Here is a 19566-nt window from a genome sequence, read left to right on the forward strand (position 1 = left end):
ATACTAGAATTAAACAGATCAACATTTCCAATTCACCTTCTGAATAAATTTCCCTGCTTTTTAGTATGCACCATTCACATTAAATGTTTTCAGTTTCTAATATTTTGGAGGATTTTTATTGGGTTGTTATGCAGTTGCTACGTTGTTCTGATTGGTTTGTTGGGCACAAAGTTAAAACTGTGATCACTTAGTAAAGTAGCAGCACAACTTTCCTCACACATGACTTGAGGAGTCATTAACGTCTGGAGCAGAAATGCTGTGGTGTGAGTTACAAACTTAAGTTTAATAGTTAGGATTAAAGGACATATGATACAAGTATGAGCAACAACAAATATCCATGATCAGATGAATAAAATTAAGTACCGACCAACTGAATCTTCACACTAAATATTTAAATGCTGCTTCATGCTGTCTGTAAAACTGAAAACGCATGCAAACCCAGTTCAGGCGACCTCTTGACCTCCAAGGCTCCTCGAGCACAGCTAGATTTGCGGCTCTCATGGTACTGTGACAAATGTGATTAATCCAGCATGCAATCAGAGCGCTGAACATGTGCGTGTGTGTGAGGTATTAGTGGATTAGTACGCCCACCTGGTAAGGGTGTCATTTAGTCACTCGTGCTGATCCGGATTGATCCAGATCTGCAGATCTGAGACGGGAAACTGCACTGCGCTTCTGAGATTGATATTTCATAGCTCACAGTAAAAGTACAAGTTAAGTGGATGAAAGTACAGTGACTGCAGATAATAAAACAGTAAGGTTTTGTGTTGAGAATGTATTCAGCACACCTGTGTGTGTGTGTGTGTGTGTGTGCTGAGTCAGGTAAGAGCTGCTGCCCTTGTGGAGTCATGAAGATGTCTGCGGTGACAGTTTCAAGTCCTGTTCATCCATAACAACATAAGGTCTCTTCTCTCTCCACCTGCATTTCTGCATCTACTGCAAGCCATCAAGCACAGCTCTCGATTTCTGTCCAAGAGAATGTGTAACATCCACACTTGTGTATTGATTTTTAATAAAGTCATATTGCACCAGGTTTTTCCTAAAGCACATACACACTGGAGGAAGCTTGGTTGGCTAGCTTGATGGAATTGAATCTATTAAATTACATTATTAGTTTTGTTTTGGTGCAAAAATAAACAGTTTGTGTTGACTGTCTTCTGTACTAGTTTTAATAAAACAAGAAGAAATGTTGGTAATAGATTGCACATATTATTTTAAGTATCAATTTTGATAATAATAGTATTTAGGATATTTGTAGTACAAAATATAACAATGTACTGTAATCTTATTAAATATTAAGTAACATTAGTCAACATTATGAACTGAAACTGACCTCTTAAACTAATTTGATATTTATTACTTAATTTATTCAGGAAGAGTCTACTCTTTTTATTTTTAGCTGATTACTTTAAATTAAAGTTTTTGCAAAATAAGGCAATCACTGATCAAGGCAAAAAACTGAACTTGTTAGAATTTAAGATGTAGGCTAAGGTCCCTCACTTTTTTCAAGTTAGGTTACAGTAATAATCAGGAAAATAATTTTGTAAAATTTATAAATTATGAAACAACTTCAATTTCAGATATAAAGCAGCTCTACAGACAACAATAGTGTGATTATTCAGCTCAATTTAGTTTAATGTTGTTTCAAATACAGTAGTCAACATTTGAAGTGAATCAAAACTTTCAATCAAAGTTGTCCTAAAAGCTCAAATCAAAATGCGTTCTTGTCTTAGGACAACTTTGATTAACTTTTTTGATCCATTTTAAATGTTACTATAGCTTAAAGGTAAACTATATTATAAACTATATAAGTCATTAAAAAAAAAAAATGCATATTCACTATTGAAATTTACATGATTTTTAAAATGTTATTAATTTCAGTTACATATCCAGGCCTGGAAAACATATTCAGGTTTATATATGGCTGTTTAGAAACACAGAAATTGTGTCCAAAATGTATTATTTAAAGATTATTTCGCAGACATAACTTGAAATCTAATTTATGTGCTACTAAGAGCCTCTAAACTTTGAAGTATCTTGCAAACATCTAATAGACAAACCTTGCAAACTGGCAGTTTCAACAAGTTCTTGCCACTTGTGTAATATGCATCAACAGATGGGCTTCGAGTTGTTCATCTAAAGCTGAGACTAGACAGTTCTTGGCCAAAATAAGATGCAATGCAACCAGACTTTATGCTGATAGAAGTGTAGTCTATGAGACTACGTTTCAGCCTCAGTATTTCGTGTAGTTCCTTTGAGAGCTCCTGCAATGACACTGCAGTCATCAGCCTCCAGCGGTACAGTAAAAGCGCTCAGATTTAGACATTCGCACTCAGCTGCTCCAGTTCACAATCACTCAGCAGTCCTGTTAAACTAAGTGATTTCTGCCAATCTCTGCCAATCTCACCCCACTAATACTGCACAATTCAGTCAAAAGCACTGACTGTCACACTCAAACTCAACTAATAATGTCTTAATGCAGTATTACTAGTCTCTCTCAAACGTATGCTCTAATAACTTCCCACTACTGCACACTACTAGTGTGCACTACTTTTTGTATATGGTTTTAAATTTATTTACGGGTTGTTTATTGACATATAGGGTCAGCCGTCTTGTTATTTTGTTATACACTGGGCCATGGTTCAGGAAGAACAATATTTCATTCTCTGGCCTGTAATGAAGAGAATGACAATAAACCTAACTTGACTTTTATACAGTTTGGCCCCATGACTGCAGTTTCAGCAGCGTCAGTTTCCAGGTTTCTGTATAGTCTCTTTGCTTCAATATATCACTAAAAAGGGCCAAGATGTCTCTTTTGAGACAAAAAAGACGATGTTTAATTTTTGTAAGCGATGACCGCAGGGTACAGATGAAAGCTGCTGAAAGAAGCCAACATTCATCTTCTGATCCATTAAAGGAATATTCCAGGTATAATACAGTTTAAGCTCTATTGCAAGAATTTATGACAGAAAATCATCCCTCAAAAATGTATTTACAGTAATACATTTAGAGATTTGATGGCTCTGGTTCTTTAATGATTTGTTAAAGGTTATTTGAATAGCTTTGAGGAAGAAAAACGCTATCCTCATGAGCCTAATGCTAAATAATCTCAACCAAACAATACCAAACTGTATTACAAAGTGAAAATAGAATACAAATAAAACTGGTATCATCTATTTTATTTTCAGGTGCCCTTCATGGAGCCAAAATGTCATGAAAAAATATTTTGTCTTAAAAAATGGAAACAACTCTACAGTAAATGGGAGAAACAAAGCTTTTTGAAACCCTTAATCAAAAAATGAGTCCCTTTTTCAAAGTGGCAAACTAGGTCAATTAGAAGCTATTAAATATTTTCCGTTTTGCATTATACAAAGGTATTAAAATTCATAGCATTCATTAAAAATGAACCTACATTATAAAACTGACATGAGATCAGTTAAAAGCCATTAGACACTCGTTCATGGATTCACCAGATCAACACCATCTAGCAATGAACCCTGAACCAATGTTGAACACAATATGATGTAAAGACTATTTGCTGAAATTATGTGACTTTTGCAGGGTTTGAAATAAGCTCTGGACCACTGATTTGAAACAAAATATATTGATAAATGTTTTGAAGCTTAATGTAGCAGTGTTTCAAAAGCGTCCATCACTAGTTGTCATGACAACTCTCGGAGGGACTGGCATGGTAATGTACATGTTAATGTATTTGGTCTTGGTTGAATAGATCTGCTACGCTGCTGCTACGGCGAGACTTGCTACTGCTAATACATCCACAACATGCTGCTGTGAACATGTAGGAAATACAACATGTATGAATAATCCCCAAAGCATACATGATCACCTCGTAGCAGATCTATACAGGTGGAGCTGGGGAAGGTGGAGGGTTTCTGAAGTGTGCTGCTACTGCTACAGCAAACACTTAGCCAAGTATTTGAATGTTGAGCAGCGAGTTAATTGGCTACCGATACAGAAGAGAACCAATCAGCTGTGACGTTATAATGATGTCATTATTTCATAATGAGTTACATCTATCAGACTGCGCCATCTAGAGTTTCATGCCAGAACTTTGTATTTATTGTTACATTTTTTGTTCTTGGTGTGCATAAACGTTTAGCCCTGTAATTCCTCCCTATAGCTTCATAGCTGGACCGAAAAGACCGACATGAATAATGCTAAATCATAGTCTTGGAATTACTGTAGTGCTGTCAATCAAAGCACTTGGCACATCATGACGTGCACAATAAGCAACATCTTACTGTTATTCATCTATAATCAGAGCTATAAGTCATCCTAACAGCTACTAGGCGTACAGACACAGGATTTCCACCGCCTCTGACCGTGTGGTCCAGATCGCACCGGAAAGCTGCTCTCAGCTCCGAACCACCTCAAAGCATCTATTAATGCTGCTTATAGTAACTCTACACCCTCCCTCCCATGTCTTTCCCAACCCCCATCTCCTCCTGCACTAAAGCAGATGCCTATAATAAGCACCATGCACGCTGTTAAAGAAGACCGCTTGATGTCTTGCTCACACTTCCGCTCCATCCCGTTCTAAATGCAGGATCCATTACTGAAAGGAACACTTTTAATATGTAACCGTAACCCATGCGCTCAGTCACTAGGTCAAATGTTCAAGAGGCTCTTCACCAATGAAGGAATGACTCTAGATGTTAATCTGCTAGAGGACATTCTCCATTAGTATTTATTATACTTGCTTGAGTGCTTCACATTGCTGGTTGAATGCACTGGCCATCAACAGTCTTGCAATGTGACTGTGACCCACTGCACTGTGAAGCTGACCTAAACTGTGAAGTTGTAACAGCCAACTTTCCCTATTTTTTAATGTCGGAATTATTTCTCCTATCGCATGCAGTGTTATTTTAGTGTTATTTCTATACTATTACATCATTTATTCATAGTTTTTATTTTAATTTTGATCATTTTAGTTCATTTTAATTTTGTTTTGTTATCATTTTTATATATTTTTGCTCATTTTTTATTTTTTATATATTTCTATTTAGAAAATTTATTTATTTTTAATTCATTTAAAATTCAGTTTTTGTAAGTTTTAATTTAGTTTAGTTTAGTTTCATTTCATCTATTTTAATTGCTGAAAATTATGTAAATGTATTTATTTATTTCAGTTTTAACTCAGATCCCACCTCACTATCAGATTGGCAGCTATAAGGGAACCATTTATAGGTTGATTATTGACTAACTTAAATTTCCAGTTCCATTGCCAGTTCCTCACACAGCTACCGTTCAGCACTCTAGTCATAGTCTAGTCACTACTTTTATGGTGCATTTATGTCCTTTTAGGAGCAAAAGTGACCTCTTGCTCACTTTCAATGTAGGGAAAATAGCATATGAACAACATAAGCAAAAAAGCCAATTATACCTGACTTTTCCAGTTTTGGATGAAGTATTCCTTTAACACGAACTACCTGTTTTCGTAGTGCAAGAAAAATCAAACAGGTATGGTTTTCATTCATTCAAATTCACAATCAAAGCCACAGCAGCTCGAATCCCTGAGGGAATGAAGGGCATCTTCAGAAAGATAAATCCCTGGGTGTTTCTAATTTAAAATATGCTTTCTGTCACAACTGGATGGATCCATTTGTTACAACTACATCTTTTACAGCAGACTAGCCTGACAAAATGTAGCTCACCTGGGAGTGGCTTGTGTCCTAACAGCTCCAGAATGCAGAAATCTCAGCGTGTGATTGAATGTCACATCTCTCTTGTGCGGACTGGTTGAGAGGTGGCAGAGACGGGCCCTCACAACCATTAGGACCAATAAGAACTGATCTGTTAGAGATAAAAGCATATTCATAATTAGAGTCTGAAATATACATCCTACAATATAACGTATATTACTTACTATATTTGATTATGTTCATACTTGTATTTTGATTACAACTGGGCAACACGCTGAATATTCATAATGATTCTGTCACTGAAAAACGTAGCAATATTGTGAATATGGCAATGATTTCAATGCACTTTTTAATGGCTAAATAAATAATTTCCTAAGGATATTTTTCAGATTAGTTTTGCTGTATTTTTTTTTCTTTTCAAATTTGCAGTGAAGACCACTTTTTTGAAATTACGGTGTTTTTTTTTTAAGCCAAATACTTAAGATATTTTTTTTTACAAGTGTCTCTGATTAATAAGTGGCTTGAGAATTATTAAAACTGCAGTCCGTAAGTTTTGCTTCTTTGTCGCCATTTCTGTCTGAAACCCAGTTATTTGTGGAATTATCTTTATTATGTGGGTTGTGCACCGGCACGGCTCCAGCGCGGATTAATTTAATGTTTTGAGGTGAATATGTGGCTGTCAGTCACCACCGCACCGGTGTGGATATTCACTGTACTTTGGAATCACAGATTCTAGCCTACGTCTTGGAATATACGACCCAAATAAGAATTTTCACCGGATATTGTTATCTGAACAAGTAAGTAACAAGTCTGACACTTTTGTTCTGACCAACTGAGGAAAAAAGCATTACAATAAATCGTGCAACAATGGTGATTAAATCTAACGATTGGTTAGCTCATATCACATCAAACCGTGCAAATTATTACTTTGTTCTCAAATTGTTCATGTTAACAACATCAGCATTGCATGTATGTAGAGTAGCATTACATGTATATTCCAATTCCTGTGCAGTCTAATCTCTAATTGTCATACAACTCGAATTTCATATAAAGAGATTCTTTTAACCCAAAAAGATAATTATTCTTCCTTAGAACTGGTTCTCTTTAAAATACAAAACTTGTGTAATCCCACGTGTATATATAATCAAATGTACATTTAATTTAATTTCAGTCACTTGTGTTTTATAAACATAACTCTTTTTGGATTACAATCCACCATCAAAATTATAAAGTTTAATTATTCCAGCTGCTGTGGGAAAAGGCTATAAACGATCCACCACCTGCAGGATCCTCAAATTCCTCTTGATTGGGGGAAGAAAAAACTACTTTTAGGCCATTTCAGTGCAAATATTGAGACATTAGAGTCTTAAAATTGTCAGAGTCCTATAGCTTGTATATCATCTGAAATACAAAGGACAGACTTTCTGACTTTGTGTGTAACTGCACACCTGGCCTGCATCAGAATCAGCAAATAAATCTGTATTTCTGCACTAATCCTGATAGATTAATCTATTTTCTGTACTGAGCCTCACTGCGGTAATGTGCAATGCTTGTCCATCGAGCACGCTTTATTAACATTTCAGACTGTGTAGCTCTGTGACTTTCACTTCAGTGCACATGAAATCATGCGATGGCGGCAGTCATGCAACAGTCACGAGAGCCATCCTCAGGCTGTGTCTCTCTGCATTTGCATCGCATACATTGGGCTCTTTCGTCTCAAAGCATCTGCAGGGCTTGTGATGTAAGCAAACATACATCTCAACCCCCTGGATGTGATTTCCATTTCCAAATGTCCCAGTCCTGCATCCCTTGTGGAATAGAGGTCCAGCCTTTCAATGTTTGCCCTCTTTAGCACACTGTGCTGCTGGGTAACTAGCTCATATGCCGACTGCAAGACTCATGAATAGTGAATTCCAATAATGCAGCTACTGTACTTGAGCAAGACTGCTGCAGTGCATGCACTTCAGAGCCAATGCGAGAAGAAGGTGTGATAAAGGCATAGAACCATGGATGAAGTGCTCCCATACTGACGAATTATCACAATGAGATCTCTTTAATATCTCAATACAGAAAAGAGATTAAATTGAGAATAAATGGAAATATCATTTGCTTCTTCCTGAAAAAACTAAAGAATTTCAGAAAAGACCTCAACAATGTATCAAATGGTACTCAAAAAGTGCTGAAAAGGTTGCTTCAAAACACTTTTCACAAAGAAACTGCTAGTAAATTTCACAAACAATTGCAAAGAAGTGGCAAGTAACACAATTAAATTAAACATAAAATTTAGAAGTAGACTGAAATTTTATTTTTTTTACAACACAACTCCCAAATTTTTCATAAATTTCTTTCAAGACCAAATTAATTAATTTAATTATATTAGCTGTAATTTTATATATTTAATATTATTAATATATTTTTATGTAATATATTTAATATTAGCTATAACATCTACATAAAATTTTATAATGCAATATTCAAGATTATAATAATTTTGCATCTTGTTTATTTTCTTTAAAATTAAACCACTATTTTTAGTTTTGTTATAGTTTATAGTTTACTTTGTGTTCATTGTTTTATTTCAATATATAAAATAGCAACAATAATAACTCTGACTAGGTTTTCATTTCTTAATGTAAATTGCCATTTGCGACCTATATACAGTATGAGAAACATGTTTCTTGATTTATAGAGAAATGAAGATCAAATAAGATTTGGATAAAAAAGTGATGTCTGCGAAATGGAAATCTATTTCACCAGGAGCAATCTTGATTTCGTCTTGACCTTTATGAGAAACAACAGATGCTTCTATGAAACATAAATGAGACCATCACGTGTGCAACATCTGTGGTTTTCTTCTGGGTGGACAAAAGAAAAGGTAAAGAAGGAGGAAACGCAAGAGCTAAAATAATTTTTGTTTTTAAATTGCAGAGAAGATAAATACGACAGCATGCAGAAGGGGACGGGGATGATTTAGAAATTGTTGAAATAGATGTGAAAACTAGAGAAAATAAACAGAAGGACTCCGAGAATCATCTGAGCGGTGCGGTGCAGCACCTTGCCGCAATACAGCAGAATTTCTGCTCAGCAACAAATTTGTCAAGAAGCAGTCAATGAGAAACGGGCAAATAAACAGGCTGGGCAAGAGTCTGACCTGTGCTGCTCGACCCATGTCGCAAGAGTTGCCTCAACAGCCTGGCTCTCTAAAAATATGCTATTTTTATGCCCATTGAATAGCGTAACGCTGTAATTTTCAATCGCCCCACAGAAACAGCATCTCTTTGCCCTCAGAGAATAAACTGGTGGAAATGTGGAAACCATATCAGTGTCTTCGAGATCATTGGATTGGGACTGACTGGGAAAAAGGGCTGCAAACGTCTAGACCCAGAAATGGACACTAACAAAATGAGCTGCAGCCTTTTCACACACAAAACCAAAAACCATTAACAATTACAATGTATTTTGTCATGCACAGATTGTTTTATGGATATGACTGATACTTAAATTTGTGTGGCTAGCTGACTACATTTTCCCTGAAAATTTAAGTTCGAATAGTTTACAAGAGTGCATGAGTCTGTGGAAGTGGCAAGTGAGCAGATGTGTTTATCTTTTTTGATAAACTGATTTGATTTGTTTTACTTTAATTTTATTTTTGCATTATTGAAAACCCCACAGAATTTGAGAAAGAGTTGGCCTACTGCATTTGCAACTCCCCCCAGGCAACCATCCCAAACATCATCGCAAGTCGCAACTGCATTAAACTGCATCAGAACACAGAACACTCTGTCCATCTGGACACTCTTTCATTGCATTTGTCCATGGTCTTCCCCTCTTGACACAGTCCCGTCTCTCCCCTCCCCCAACCACCTCGCTCTCTTTCAGCAGGATTGAGGGATTGCATGGAATCAAGAGGATGATTCTGTGGGCTCTGCCACTGAATGTTCAAATCCAATTTGAACTGAGAACAAGGCAAGACTGGGCCAAGATGGGCCGCACCACAGCAGCCAACAATTGGAGGGACTTAGCAAGAGCTAAACTTGCATCTGCATTATGCTAATGCGTCTGGGTTTAATATTGCAGTAGTCAATGTAAATTCAAATTTTGTCATCAATTACTCATCTCATGGAAAAATAGGACGAGAGATTGTGAAGAATGTCCAAGCCACTTTTTACCATACAAAGAACCCGGATGACATTTCAACATTTCTTCACAGGTGAAGGGTTTCATTTTGTGTAAATATTACGACTGAAATGATATTGAATAGTATTTAGATTCTACCAATTGAATCAATGTTGATATTGACACAGTTTCAACATCTTGGGCCAGATTTACTGAACAGGGCAAATTAGTGTTAGAGCAAAGAGCAAGAGCAGCACAAATTACCACCTGCTTTAAGGGGGTAGTTGACCCAAAAATGAAAATTAGTTTTACTCACCCTCAAGGCAGGGTTATACAACTTCCTTCTTTCAGACGAATCCAATCAGAGTTATATAAAAAAATTGTCCTGGCTCTTCCAAGCTTTATAATGGCATGGGCGGGATGTTTTTGTTTAACAGTCCAAAAGTAGTCAAATAAAGAGCAACCATCCATATTAAAATGTGTATCACACGGCTCCAGGGGGTGAATAAAGTCCTCCTGTAGCGAATCAATGCGTTTTTGTAAAAAAATATATCCATATTTAAAACGATATGAACAGTTTTTTGTAACTTCCACTAACTGTCGTACACGTGTTCACAGAAGCAAAGTTTACTTACTTTATCAAAGGAAAACCAGTCACCTCTTGGCTTATATCGAAATCCTCCGGCATTTCTGTACAAATCCTCGTTTTGTGCTTCTAATCCGTGACCGGCATTTTGTTTTGCTTCCGCATTTGTTACTAATAACCGGCGCTTGCGTGACGCTTACGTGATGGCTTCCCCGTACGACAGTTAGCAGAAGTGAAAGAAAGGTGTTTATAACGTTTTAAAGATGGATATTGATCTTATAAAAACGCATCGATTTGCTACAGTAGGCCTTTATTCACCTATTATATATATAGCTGTGTGAGGCACGCTTAATATGGATGGATGCGCTTTATTTGACTACTTTTGGACTGTTGAACAAAACCACCCGCCCATGCCATTATAAAGCTTGGAAGAGCCAGGACAATTTTGGAAGACCAAGCACCAACTCCGATTGGATTCGTCTGAAAGAAGAAAGTCTTATACACCTAGGATACCTTCATTTTTGGGTGAACTAACCCTTTAAGATGTGGTTTTTTTGGGCGTTAAACAATTCTGCAAATACCACTGAATTGACAAGCACAAATCTTAGTAAATTGCATTGTGTGATTCATTTAAATACTCTGTCTCCTCCCATAAATTTACAGATCGAAAGGGAAACTCTTACAAATGCATATTCAGTCGTAAAAATAACTGTTTCCATGCCTTTTCAGCACTAATTTCCCACCGCGTGTCTTTAGCAAATCCTGACAGTAGTTTTTTTAAAGCCAAATGAGGATTTGCGCTGGAGCAAACTGATAGTAAATCTATCCCCTTGTATTTTGTTAACGTTTACAGTATTAATGTTCTTTCAACTTTCTTAGCATTGAAACAAAAACTGACATTATTCCAACCACATTTCAATGTTGAAGGTAGGTAATGTCCCGACTGGGAAAGCAGTCAAACTCAATGCAAAAATGATAGTTTTGAAAAGTAATTTTACAATGAAAGCCTTTGTCTCAGTCAGCTCTCAAATTGCATTTGTTTCACATATATTCAACCTTGAGTTTGAAAACAAATATGCATGCAAGAATTTAGTAAACGATAACTTGGAGTCTGTTCTGATATCTTAAACTTCAGACTTTTATGGTTTATTTGCCATTTTTGGAGTTTGCCAGAGTATGGTTACAAAATTGTTTCATAGTATATAAAACAGCTGTTTGATTCCTAAACCAATCTAAATAATATGGGTTTGGAGTAACAAGAAGGGAAGTAAATGAATATTCCTTTTAGCCCTAATACTTAATCATTATTTAGACATGCATTTTAGAAACAAGTTCTTATTTAGAAAGAGAAAAAGACTTCAAGAGGGACATATTGATATAATACTTGACTGCTTTCCAATAGTAGGTTCGTGCATGAGTAGTTCTGCACACTGAGAGACTCAAAGAAAGAAGCTATTAACCGTATGCCCTCCAGGTCTAAATGCCACTGAATTTTAGAGATTCCACCAAGATTTCTAACATTTCACATTGCGCAAATGCACGTCAAATGTAATGCATCGCGTCCAGCTCTATTGGCTGTTCTCTGCTGCATCACATTCCTGAATAACGTGATAAGATGTGGCATATGCTCTTAAAACTAGGGTTCTGTCCCGGGTTGGCACTGCACCACTTGAGGACTAAAGAAATGCAGCAGACACGTTGCAGTTCACAGCTTCAGTCCGTAACTAGGTCAGATTTGTTTCATCCTATACCCATTAACTAACAGCCAAATAAATGGTTGAGCCCTATGGTGTTTCCTTTGCTTTGTCTGTGCCAGTCAGCAGTTTGTTGTGTGTTGAAAATGATTCCACGTTTCCTCTTTAGCACTAATTAAATCGCCCTTCTCTTCCCCGTTCTGCCTGTCAGAGCTGTCCATTAGCATAATAAAAGAAAGAACCTTTTGTGCAACGACCGAGGGCTTTCAGTTCCCAGCATGCTGGTAAATCTAGGCACCATTTGGAGATTAATATTCAGCATTTGCACTTATTAATGACTCTCATCTGGTAATTAGAGAACGTAGAGACTTCCAGGGGTCTGTGTCTTGGGACATGATAAGTTGGGACTGGATTTCAAAAATACACAGAAAGTCAGGCTGCTTTTAGTCTGTGTCTCAAAGCTTGTGCTAAATTTAATTTCAGCAAGAAGAAGAAAAAAAAAACTTGTTTGACAGGAAGTTTTCAATCAATAAAATTTTCCATAGAATGAAAAGGCCACTCCCTCTAAATTATAAACACCACCTGATAGCAATAGCATGTAGCAAATTATATTTTCACAGGCTGTGACGTAAACTATAGATTATTATAATTAACTAAAACTAAAACCATAAAAAAACTGTTACTTAAAATAAAATAAATGTTAAGGGATATACAACACAATATATATAAAAAAAAACTTAAGGTAGAAACTTCAAAACATCATTTTCATTTAGTTCACTAAAATAACTACAACTAAAGCTGTAAAAAAAAAGCTATAGAGAGAGAGAGAGAGAAATAATAATGAAAAGACAACACAAAATTAAAATAAATGGAAATAAAAAAAATGGAAAATGTATAAAACTCATTCAAAATATTAACAATATTAATGACCAATATAAATAATATTAAAATATAATAACGCCTCTATGATACTAAAATACCACAAAGGCCATTAATTTTTAAGTATATTAATTAATAAGTATATCTACTTTACAAAAAGTGATTCAGATTAGCTGTTCAATTAAGCAGAGTGGTTCATTTAGACACAAATGATCCAATTATGTAGACAAGAGGCCAGAGGCCATGAAAGAGGCGAATCATAGGTAGAAAAACCTGTGCATGTGTGTGTGTGTGTGTGTGTGTGTCATGAAGTAGGAGTGAATTTGGGTCACAGGAGCTTCCTGTATTTCCTGATGTGTAAGTACAGCAGCCATTTCTCTGGACTGGAACAACATCATATGTTCTACAATCATCACCAAGTCATCAGCTGAGCCTAAAGCCACACAAAATGCTGAGAATGCACACGTAGACACACACACACACACACCGAGCAGAAGACACACATGATCACACACATTTCCCACACGTTAATTCTTGAGATGTGAGACAATCACCTGAAATAGAAAACTGCAGTCATGGTTCAGGAAGCAAAAATGGCAATTCAAATTGCTTAACATATATCATGTGAAACTTTCAAAACAAAACTGCTATGAGCTCTTGAAGATGCCATAAGTCACTGTCATTTCAACTTTTTTTAAAAATCATGTTTAATTGCCAAATTATACAGTTTTATATAGTATTTTTGATTACTTATGAGTTATTTCTTCAAAAAGTATTTTTCTTTTGTCTTTTCAAATACCTATTTATTTTTTTTAAACTTCAAATTAAAGACGGTAATACTGCCATTGTATTATATTGTTGTATTATACTTTGCTAACCATGAAAAATAGCACCAGATTGTTATTTAGATAAATGTACAGTTTCATTTGATTTACTCTTTATTTTAATTTTAAATACATAAAGTAAATGAATTTAAATAATGGCAATCTTTCACCCCCAAAACATTTGTCCACAAACCATGACTCAATAATTTATGATAAATATAATTTAAATTCACATTAATAATAAAATATACCTGTTTAATATACCCCTACACTTTGTTTTATAAAAATCTTGCTGTTAGATATCAACCAAAATCATAATAAAACATATGTATGTTAAAGTTGAAAAGATTCATGTTAAATAATGTTTTGGTATTATGCACCAAGTTCTGTAGCCTGTTTTGTCTCTAGATTCAGCATGTACAGAACTAAATAATCATGTTCCTTATTCTCTACACTTCCTCCTGACATAATGAGATCATCTGTCTAGTTCATTTGGCTGTGGCTTGCGTGCGCACATGGTCGTGTGAGCGCATAATTACAATCCACTCCCCATGTAAATGCATGCAAAATAAAGCTCAAAATATCTAAACATAGCAGGAACACAGCATAAAATCAGAGAAGGCGAGGGAGAGAAAGAGGGTGCCTATGCCACACCTCACTCATTCAGAAACAGCAGTGCTCCCTCTCCCACTGTAAAACATAATCACACGGTCTACGAGATTTACAACTCCAGAGTAAATCTTAGTTTATTTCCATAACATATGTGCAGTCTGAGCCAAAACTAGTCCAAACGCAACACAAAAGCCACAGTGCGTCAAGAGCGCGTCTCCAAAATAACCAGCGCTCACTGAACAATAGTAAACACACGAGTGCCAGGCATGTCCGAGTCATTAAGCCGAATCGATTCTGTTGAACTGTTCATTCATTTAAAACGATTCAATTACAGGTTTTAAAGTAGTTTTATATTAAGCGTAACAGAGCTGCTTGAGTTTTTACGTTTATCTCAGTAATCACCGCGCTGTTTATTTAAGATCAAGTCTAAAAAATACAAATGTGACAATGTAGCTACTTTGTATTATAGCCACAGCACCACTGTTTTCACCTAAAATCTTCCATACAAACCAGGAAATACTAATATGGTGTTTTGTGCAGTTTACGTATTATAGTCATAATTCATTAAACACACACTTATTTATCTGATAATTAGATTCGCTTCAGACCAATTCATTACAAGGAACCGATTCAAACGAACGATTCGTTTACGAATCACTACAACGCACCTAAGCAATCATGATTAGACTAGTATGACAATCAGACTTAAAAGCAGACAATTTTATTATTATTATTTTGAATAACATACAAAATAAATCTTTTTCACGTCCGACGCGAAAGCGAGAAATGACCTAGCGCTACATAACTCCGTTCAGACTGACTGTATTTCCTCGATCCAATGTGTTGAACAGATTTATTTATTTATTTTCAAATCCATACGTGTCATGTCATTTGAGAGAGAAGTCGTCATGTGTGGTAATGTTGTAAGCAAAGAAAAAAATGTTCAATCTTTTGTTGGTTCGTTTAATCTTAATCCGATTTGAATCTCGCTCAGCGTCCGTCCGAACAGCAGTGAACGCACAATAGAAATGAATCTAAACACTAAAAATAACAACCCTTGGTCCTCTAAAAATGCTCCTTGTTGGCACACAAACACAAGTCCAGTGAGTGAACATGCAGAAGAACAACAGAGACAGCTGCACCCACCTCGTGGTTTGAAAGGACACCGGTCCGGTCCAGTCCGGTGATGGAGAGCCAGCACGGGATGAAGGGAGCAGGATCCGGCTGATACAGACGGGACAGACAGGTGTGGGGTGATGTCTGGGCTGCGTGTCGGTGCTGGATGCTGTCAGGATAGGGACCAGTTTAATCCTCCATCTGAAAGCAGACAGCCTCTCCTCGGCCACTCCACCCCTCCCTCATCCCTTCCCAGCGAGGTCCGATTCGCAAAGGAATCGCTGTTTTAAAACGGTTCTTTGTATTGATTCAGTTGAACCGATTCGCAACGCGTTTGTAAATCGCGACTGTTATGAGACAACATTTCACAATTTGTGTGACTTAGTCGAAAATACAATTAAAACAGCAGTATTTAATGTGGTGAATGCCAGTTCGCGGGAAAGTTGCAACTTGGGAGGTTAATTGAGTGATACCGCTGGGTATATAAGGGGCATCCCCCTGAATTGAGGTATGCCACATTATTGTCACTGCGTCACTGTTTGCTTCCGGAATCCCGCCGCTCTGAGTCTGAGGTAGGTGTGCGCTTGGTGTTTAGTTCATGGTCTGTATGTGTATCGTGGATCTAACTAGGTTTTGTGCAGCCGGTGTTGCTCCGTGGAGGTTATCTGACCGCCTAAGAGGGTTGGTTTCCCCAGCGATCCTGTTATATTGCCTGTTTGGAAAGAAAACCCCGGCAGATATATGTTGAGTGACGACTGCTCCTCCACTTGGTGCGTAACGTAATTGTATTAGGGTGGGTACTTGATATGAATGAGTTGCTGGCGCTTTTGTATGACGTGCTCTTTTTCCGTTCAGTGATCAGTATAAGGGATTGGTTTGCGGGATATTTGATGAAGTCCAGTTGAGGGTATGTAAAATTATTTATATCCATACGGGCATTCCAAAAAGGTATGTATTTTTAATTTGCCTTTTTGGTGTATTTTAGCCTCGCAAGGGTGACCTGCTCTGTGACATGGCCTAGCTCCGACATTGCTGTTTTGCTTTGGTTTTTCTTATTGTTTATTTTCACCGTTTTGTGGAAACATATTCCATTGGTGTTTTTGTCTGTTTGATGTTTCTGATTGGAGGTTAATTTGTTTTGATTGTGTGTGTGTGTGAATTTATCTTTTGTAATAACAATTGCCATTTATTAGTGATAGTTTGTTAATTTGGATATTTATTTTGTATTTCTTGTGTTGATTTTGTTATTTGATGTTATTGAAGTCCATTTAATTTAGTGTTTTGTAGTCATATCGACTCTGGCTGTAATTATTATTTTTTTCCCTCTTTTTGTTTAGGAGCGGGGTGAGCCAGAGTGGGCGGGCTAGTCGGTGCGGGCATAGAAGCTCTCCCTTTTTGTCCAAAGTGTGGGGTGTTTTTGCTTGCAGTGCAATTCCACCAGAGTGCGTGGGTGTTTGTGAGATTTTAATTCACCGAGGGCTGGTTCACTGTGGGCTAATGTAACGCCCAGTGCTTCGCCTGCCCACTCTTCGGGGCCCCCGCTCAGTTAGTAGATCTTTTGATTTGATTTAATTGATTGTGATTTTTCTTTCTGTATTGTTGCGGTTCTGGGTCACTTGTCGTCATTTTATTGTGTTCTTCGCCCTGGTTTAAATTTTAATTTTTGATTTAATAAAATTTCATTGCTCTGTATCCACGCCTCTTCGTATTTGGTCATTTGTGGGAGTGAACAAGCTTGCGTGCTTTTCATTGCTTAGTATTTCCCCAGGTGTTTCGCCAGGGGTGGCGTAGTCGCTATTAGTGATAACTCTGTAATCTGAACACTTACACCCTTCGTATGCCACATTTGGCGTAGTCGGCAGGGTTTACTCCCTCATAATACCTTAACTTGAGACGTGGATGCCGGTAGTTATATTTTTTTGCTGGATTTTTTTTTTTCTCTTTTTCTTTGTTTTTTTTCTAGTTGAAGCAAAACAGCAGTGTCCATTTGGTTGGGAGTGTTTCTTTGGGCGGAGTTTCATCTTACCTGTGATTTACCCCTTTATTGAACATTTTGGTAAGCGGTATTCCTTGTCATCTTATCATGGAAGCAGAATTAATGGAACTGCGAGAGTTGGTAGCTCAATTAAAAGCTGACAATGTTAAACTACGACAAGAGCAGGCCCAGGCCAGTTTATCTGGCCCTAGTGGTGATCCTGTTAGTATACCAGAGTCCACTGCAGCAGCTATGCAACCTGCTTCGGCAGGGGCTGCATTGGCAGAGCGGTTTGTTTTTGTGCCTAGGGACAGGAAATGCCCAAAATTTAATGGCAGGTCTGGCATGGGGATTAATGAGTGGCTTGAAGAAGTGCAGGCTTGTATTCGGGCTCGGCACTTATCCAAGGCAGACCAGTCTTTCTTTTTATTTGATCACTTGGAGGGGGAGGCACGTGAGGAAATTAAGTATAGGTCAGTAAGCGAACGGGAGGATCCAGATAAGATCATTGCCGCCTTAAAAGAATTATATGGGTGTACTCAGTCCTATGTTGCTTTGCAAGAAGCTTTCTTCTCCAGAAGGCAACAGGAGGGAGAAACTCTTTTAGAGTTTTCTCTTGTTCTGATGGGCCTTCTGGAAAAGGTTAAGCAGCGGTCACCAGTTATGTTGTCAAACGCTGATACCTTGTTGCGTGATCAATTTGTGGAAAGCGTTCTTGATAGTATGCTCGGTCGGGAGTTAAAGCAGTTGGTTCGTCGTCAACCCGAAGCAACATTGCTGGACGTTCGTAGTGAAGCTATCCGATGGGAACGTGAGGGTATGCCTGGGGGTGCAAGAAGCCGTAGCCATTCGGTCCCCTTAGCCCATGGCTTTCAATATGGGGTTCAAAGCAGGGCACCTTCGCGGGTAGACCAACCCTCTCAACTCACGGAGATGAGTGAGTTTAGAGAAATGTTAAGACAGCAGAAAGAACAGTTAACTGAGCTTGCCCAAAGTGTTGCTCAGTTACGCAACCCATCGCGTGGTGTTCGAGCAGTAGGTGGTGGCTTAGTGATATGCAGAAGGTGCCAAAAACCTGGTCATTTTGCAAGAGAATGTGATGGGGAACGGGTTCCCCCTCGCTCTCCCTCGGGTATTCGAACTAACACTAGGGCATTAGGCGATACATCGTCTCGTTCAGGTGCGGAGTCGGGAAACTAGTTCCCGCCGAGTTGTCGAGCCACAGCTTGGTAGGGGAACAGTCTGGCTCTGATGTTCCAGGTAGAGTTGATTCACTGTCACAGTTAATGTCGTCTTGCCCTCATTTGATGGTAGCTATGGGTGGTGTGTCGGTCCCTTGTTTAGTCGATACAGGGTCAATGGTTTCCACTATCACCGAAAGCTGCTTTCGAGAGCATTTTGAGCCTTGGGGTCAAGATCGTCTTAAGACTTGTCAGTGGTTACAGCTTAGGGCGGCTAATGGGTTGTCCATCCCTTATATGGGGTATATGGAGTTGGACGTTGAATTATGTGGGAAGTTTTTTCCAAAATGTGGTGTTTTGGTAGTCCGGGACCCTCCCGGTGGTATTTCTGCACAAGCACCAGGTGTATTGGGCATGAATGTATTGGGCCGTTGCTACCAGGAACTTTTTGGGCAGCACGGCCCTTCACTTTTTGAGTCCCCACCAGCGTCGTCTGTACCTAAGGTAGTCTTTCAGGCATTGCAACATTGCCATCGGGAGAGTATCCAGCCTCCTTTTGAAAAGACTGGTACAGTGAAGGTACGTGGCCCTCGCGCGGGTCGTATCCCTGGCGGCACTATCAAACTGGTAGCAGCCACTTGTTCGGAACAGTACTCTGGTGGCGTAGTACTTCTGGAGCCTCCCGAAGGTGGGCTCCCAATGGGGCTTTTAATTTCCCCTGCTTTAGTCCGAGTGATTAGGGGTACAGTTTACGTACCTGTTGTTAATGTGGGGACGACTGATGTGCTGTTGTTTCCTCGTTGTGTCGTAGGCTCCTTGACTAGCGTATCGGTTGTTAGTTTACCTCCCGGTGTCTCCGAGGTTAAACCTGTGACTGTTTGTTCGGTCTCTTCCCAGACAGGCGTGTCGTCTGTACAGGG

This window comes from Barbus barbus (genome assembly GCF_936440315.1).
Source record: "Barbus barbus genome assembly, chromosome: 17".
NCBI lineage: Eukaryota > Metazoa > Chordata > Actinopteri > Cypriniformes > Cyprinidae > Barbus > Barbus barbus.